The sequence below is a fragment of the Strix aluco genome, chromosome 18, assembly GCF_031877795.1.
Source record: "Strix aluco isolate bStrAlu1 chromosome 18, bStrAlu1.hap1, whole genome shotgun sequence".
In the NCBI taxonomy this organism is placed as follows: Eukaryota; Metazoa; Chordata; class Aves; order Strigiformes; family Strigidae; genus Strix; species Strix aluco.
In genome coordinates, this window is record NC_133948.1 from 1,723,500 (window position 1) to 1,730,024 (window position 6,525).

The following is a 6,525-nucleotide window of genomic DNA, read 5'->3' on the forward strand; positions in this document are numbered from 1 at the left end:
ATTTCTTTCTTCCCAATTTAAACTCCTCTCCAGGATAATGCAATAAAGACATGAAGCACCTAATTTTCATTGGGGGACAACAGACGCAATGGTATATTTACCCAGTCATACCATTATGAAATCCTACAATTAAGGCTTCAATCAGATAAATGCAATTACATAATACGATCTTATACGATATAATTAAAAACATCTGCAATCAAACTGAAGCCGATGGTACAGTAATCCTTAATCAGAAATTACCCACCAGCAGCTCCAGTGGAGAGGTTCCATCCTGGAATCTGGCAGGACACGGCGGCAGCGTCGCGGTCCCCCTCGGGCACAGCCACCGTGGGAGGGTGATGGGTGGCCATGGGTGCCCACGGGTGACCACAGAGAGCTGACAGGAGGCTCTGGGCCAGCCTGTCCCCCCCCAGCCTTGCCGTGCCCCCAAATCCACGCCCAGCTCCCATTTAACCCCACGACCTCAGACCCAGACCAAAATCTGACCGGTGCCGACATGGGACACCGAGACGCCAGCTCAGCAGGCACCGCTGCACAGAGATGTTGGGGTTCACCTACGGGTCTCCCCGGCCCTGCCGGGGTCTCCGGCTGGCAGCCCCCCACCTGCAAAGCGACTGGAGGTGCTCCCTGGGATGTGCACGTGGGAACGGGCCAGGCATCGACAGTTGGTTTTGGTTGTACCAGCCACGCCAGCACCAGCATCCTGGTGCGCTGAGCTGTGCCGAGAGCGGGGCTGGCAAGTGGCAGGGCTGTGTGCCCGGCCCTGGCTACGTCCCTGCATGCTGCTGGCTGGCACCAAATGAAGACAAATGGGCCGGGTGACACATGAGCATCCATTAACGGCAGCACCGCGCCGGGGAGCGCCGGAGAGACGCGCCGGAGCTGGCAGGAGCAGTGGCAGCTCCCGGGCTGGTGTGCAGAGCACCGCAGCCCCGGGCCCAGCACCTCCTCCATGGGGTCCAGGGGTGCTCAGCAGGGCCAGCGCAGCTTTGGGGGTCACACATCGACACCTCGGCTCTGCCTGCAGCCGGAGCCCACCTGGGGCTGTCAGTAAAGGCAGCGGGAGCTGGATGGGGTCACCCCTTGGTGTCAGCATCACTACCAAGTTTTGCTCTTGGAGGCTGAAGTGAACACCGGCTCCTCCTCGCTATTTCGGGGCACAGGACACCTCTCCCTGGCCGGGGAGCTGTGGAAACCCCACGTTTTGGTGGCAGATGTGCACACCACGAGGGGAGGAGGTGATGGAGCAAGCCGACCTCAGGAGGAGAGAGTGCAGCCAGGTTTTAAAATGCCCACAGAGGGAGCGTCGCTCTTTTGGACTTTGCATCGAAACATCCCCCACGCAGGAGGATGTCCCTCATCCTCCGTGCCCAGCTGGATGTTAGTCCTGTTAATTCAAAAAAAACAAAATGGAGAGAGACCATCAGGGCTGCTCCTAATTGCAGCATCAGGGACAGGGCACTTCACATTTCCTCCAGCACTTGCCAAGCTGCCACCCGGCTCTGCCCTCGTGGCACCAGGCACAGGAGCTCCCCGCTCCTGCCCTCCGAGGGGTGTTTTTGGGGGTGCAGACGTGGCTCAGGCATCCCCCAGACAGCACATGGCGCTTCCCCGCACACCGGCGTCGGCCACTGGCAGCCGATATTTGGCTGATGCTGCAGCTGCCTGGGGGGGGTCAGGAGGAGCCGTGGGGTGAGGCAGGAGCACTGACCCTGCCAAGCTTTTCCACCCCCTGACCTTTCCGGAGCCCCTCTCAGAAATGCCACGGAGCTCCTCGCCGGCCGGATTAAATGTCAGGGAAGGTGCGTTGAATATTTCCAGGCGCCACGCCGGGTGCTTGTGGGTGGGTTTCCCCAGTGCTGTGGGCATCTCCAATGGGTGCCCGGGCTCCAGGCCAGCCTGTCCCCATCCCTGTCCCTGTTGTCATCCCCGTGCCACCCTGGCGCAGGGCTGGGCCGGCCGTGCCGCTGGGACAATCCGCGCTCGGCTGGCTGCGAGTGTTTAAGCAGAATTGAGTGTGTGTTCAGGCACTTTCAAACACAAGTAATCTTCATCTGGGAGACGGAAAGTGAAATATGTTATTGCCGGCCGCAGTAAATTACCCGTGCCAGCCCTCGCGTATAAAACATCGCAGTTGCCGGCCAGTGCACTCACTCACCCGCGCTGGGCTGCCTGCCGCCCCCCATAAATTACAAAATAAATGGCTGGTGGTCAGCCCTGACGCGGTGCTGGGGTGTGCGGGGCCACCCCGGCACCGGCACCACCCAGGCAGGCAGGGCCAGGTGGGACCCCTGCATGTTGGGGACCCTTCTTGGGGGATCCCCCCCTGCTAAAAGCACTCGGTCCTGTCAGTTGGACCATCGGCAGCACCGCCACCGGCTCCCCTCACCCGCGAAGCTGTGGTGCTGGCTGGGTCACCTCCTGCTCCCCGGGGACAGCCCCCCAGCAGGGTCCCGTGTTGGGGCGTCCTTGGCGTCACGGCGATGGTGTGTGTGCGCCTGCTTCGTTAAGGCTAACGAGCTGTGGCGGCGGAAGCGCCTGAGGAAGGCGGGAGGTGAGCACGCAGCTCCCGCTCTTTTTTTTTTTTTTTTTTTTTTTCCGGTAAAGTCCTTTGGAAAGCCAAAGCCAAACCCATAAAATAAATAAAATAAAATAAATTCCTGCAACTTTAACAATCATTATGTTGGATTTGGGAGATGTTATTCCTCGTGACAGACAAGGGCAATTATCTGCTATCCGCCAGCAGTTTTAGCCTAATTTCATTACTGCTGTGCAATTCTTCCCGAGCCGCTAGTCTATCACTGTCTCACAGAAAGGATTAGCCGGCACTTTCTTCATCTTCAAATGAATTTTAGCTGTCATGCCCTTGATGAATAGAAGAGGGAGGACTGCTAACCCACGCGAGTGAGCCCAGCGGCCCGGCTCCACCACAAGCGCCCGCGTTGGCCCCGGTGCTCACTGAGGAGCATCGTTACCCGAGCCGGGCACGCCGGGACCTGGCAGCCGCGGATGCTACGGGGACGCTGCACTGAGCTGGGCTTTCCCCCGCGCTCGCCTGCTGCCTGCAGGAGGAACCGGCCGCGGGGATTTCGTGGGGGAGCACATGCAGGAAGCGGGCAGGGCTCTAAACCAGCGCCCTGGCGCAGCCTTTCTGACGGCATCCAGGAGGGATTAAAATGACAGCATCTGTAATCCGAGGAAATAATGAACACGCCATCTTTCTCTCTTTCCAGAAGATGCTTATCTGTCAGTCCGGGCCACTGAGGAATAGAGAAAAGCAATTTAAACTTCAGAGCTGAAACCGCAGAGGATGCTGCAGGGAGAGATGTCCAGGCGACAGCATCCCACGGGGATCCGCCACGGCCCCGGAGCCGACGGGCAAATTGATGCTTCGCTCTCCTGGCCAAGCTGGAAAAAAAAAAGGCGTAGGGAGCCCGTCTGGAGGGCCCGGCGCTCGTGTGGCAGGGGGACGTGTTGGGGACTCTCATCCCCACCAAACAACGGGGGAGATGGCTGAGCTCATCAGCCTGGCGAGCCCTGAGGCACCCCGGGGTGCCGGGGGCAGGACGGCGGAGGCGGCTCCCAGGGACCATCCCGGGGTGCGGGACGTCACCTCGCGTAAATGAGAAGCTCCGGAGCCAACTGCCGGCGCCGGGGGCTGGCGGCAGCCCAGAGGCTCCGTTATTTTTGTAAATGTTAATTCCCCACTGGCACACCGTCCTGGCGGAATATTTTAGCACCTTTAATGCAATTTCCTACTCTCTCTGAAATATCATTTTAGTACAACCCAGCCGCACCATATACCTGCTCCCTAATAAACCTCTGCGACTTTAATGAACTAAATAGCAAATTACTTTTTTATTCAAGAATGAAATTTCATCATATTCATAATTCATATTTTATTTCAGACATCTGCTGCTGATTACATTACATTTAACTAAAATTAGATGATGCTCAGAATGTAATTAAGCCCCTGCCAAATTCTCTGGCCCACCAATACCAGCCTCGCTCAGCGGGGGCCGCTTGGAACCTAATATGTAATTAGGAGCTATTTTCTAGCTGTTTTTAAAGTCTGAAAATTAGCTGCCTTTATTAATCACACAGACAAATATAAAGCGGAGCCAACGCTTGCTGAAATTTCTAAAAAGGATTTTTTTTTAATTATACACCACATAGCGCTGAGACTCATTTTGAATGTTGATTTGTTGTGCACTGACATTTTGACAACTAGTTCTCAATTTGTCTGTCGTAGTTAGGCAACAACAAAGCAGACGGTAATACTTAACTTTCAAAACCTTCAGCGTGCCGGGAGGGGAGAGGGAAGGGAGAGACAGGGGGGACGGGCTCCCCGCGGGCGCTCGCCGGGCCGGGGTGCAGCTGGGCAGACCCCGGGAAGGAGGGAGCCTGGAAATCCCCAGTGCCGGGGCGGCAGAGGGCACGGGGAGCCCTTCTGCAGCAGCAGATGCAAAATCTCCAAATAGTCCTTAAAATGGCACTGGAAGGGGGGTCTTGGCTCACCCAGCACCTAGCTGAGGCACCCCCAGCCCCAAGGGGGGACCCCCAGCTGCCCCGAGCCCTCTGGGGGCCCTGTGCAGAGCCGAGCACACAGCACACAGCGCAGCGCCCTACCAGCAGTGCTGGGGGGTCCCCTGACCCCACTCTCCCCCCAAATGTGCCCAGGAGGGACCCCAGGAGCAGCGGGGAGGCCCAAGGGTCCCCAGCAGCCCCCCCTGCCCCCTCCATGACTGTGCGCTGACATTTCCTCTCTCTCACTGACCCTTTTTCTGTTCTCTCCGTTATCTCAAATAATGTCACTGCCTCTTCAGCATCTATTCACCGGAGCAGAAAGAAGCCTCTGCTGACATGGATTTTTAAAAAAAATAATACCATCTGTGCCTGGCAGCGGATAGGCAGCACCCACCGTGCCCGACAGGCAGCAAGCGGCATGGTCTCAGGTCTTGGGGAGACCCCCCGGGTCGGGGGGGACAGGAACTCTCCCGGGGTGGTGTGAGACACCCCGGTGCTGCGGCCCCCACGGCAGCGACGCAGCCCCGTGCACTGCCAGCAGCTGCGGGCAGTGAAGGAAAAGGAAGATTTTGGAAAGGTTTTTTTATACAAAGTGCTTTCCGTCCCCCAACAGAGGAAAGTCCCCCCCACCGTCTTCCCCAGCCAGGCCGCCCACACCAGCCTGGCCAGCGTGCTCCCTGCTGCCACAATGCATATTTTTTTTTTTTTTTTTTTGTGAAAGGCTGGAGCGCAGCTTCCCCTCCCTGTGCCCGCGCTGGCTATTAGAGGCAAACCCAGGATCGTTAGTCTTTCTGCAAAGCTCATAATGTGAAAAATGAAGCTCAAGAAAAATTAGCCAAATTACCAGGCTAATCCTTCAGCGGCAATCGCTGCTCCACTGCACATCCGTAAAATGAGAGCGGAGAGAGCAGACGGGGCAGCGCAACTGGAAAAGCACGCCGGCGCTCGTGGGGTGGCTGGGGGAGAGGAGGGGATGACCCCGTGGGGAGAACGGTGCTTTCTGAGCTTCATTTGTGCTTCAATTTTGCTCCCGAAACAGCAAACTGCAGGGAGAGAGGGGGCTGAGCCTCTTTCTGCACCCGTCGTGTCCCTGCGGGGCAGCGGAGTCCTGGGGGAGCAGCTGCAGGGATGGGGTCCCCCACGTCCCCCCCGGCAACGCTCAAGGAGCGGCAGGATTAGAGGAAGTCTGTGCAACCAAAGAGGAGATTCCGTGCAAAAGTTGGGGTGAGGAGCGTGCCAAACGTCCCTCTGGTGATCACGGTGGCTGCAGCGAGGCCCCTGGGAAGGCTCCGAGGGAGCTGGGGTGGGAGGAGGACAGAGAGGAGGGAGCAGGGGCTCCCACGCTCGCAGCTGGATGGGAAATCCACGCTCCCTTCTCAGGAAGCCAGGCTGGCTCCAGCTGGGCAGCTCTGGGCCCTGCGGCACGGGGAAGGCAGCACCCTGCCCCGCTATGGTCCCCCGCAACCGCCCCCGAGCCCAGCCCAGCAACACAAGGCCCAAAGAGTTAGTCTATTTAAATCCCTAATTTTAATTCCGATTTAAACCAGCCCATCAAGATTTTTATGCCGGTCTTTGCCGCCGTGCTCCTCCAGCAGCCGTACGGTGACTGCGAGGCTGTTCTCGAGGAAAGCAGCTAATGAGGATCAGCCCCAGACAGGTTGTTTTGAAGCGAAGTTTCTTCGCAGTGAATTTGGCATTTCTTTGTGCTAACCAGGAGAAACTACAGACACATTTAAGCGGTTATAGAGTCAACACGCTTCCAGATATTCACATTGATTACACTGTATTAGAAAATGGTGAATTATTTATCAGGCTTTCTGACTTGTGATTAGTGTAAAGCCGTTCTTGGATGCAAATTGGAATTGTAATTAGACATGTAGAAACCCAGCATCTGAAACCTGTTTTTACTGAAGCGGTGTAAGGTACTTTTTTCCTTTTGTATCCAGCATAATTATCAAAGAACATTTTGCACATAAAAAACCCATCAATTTATTA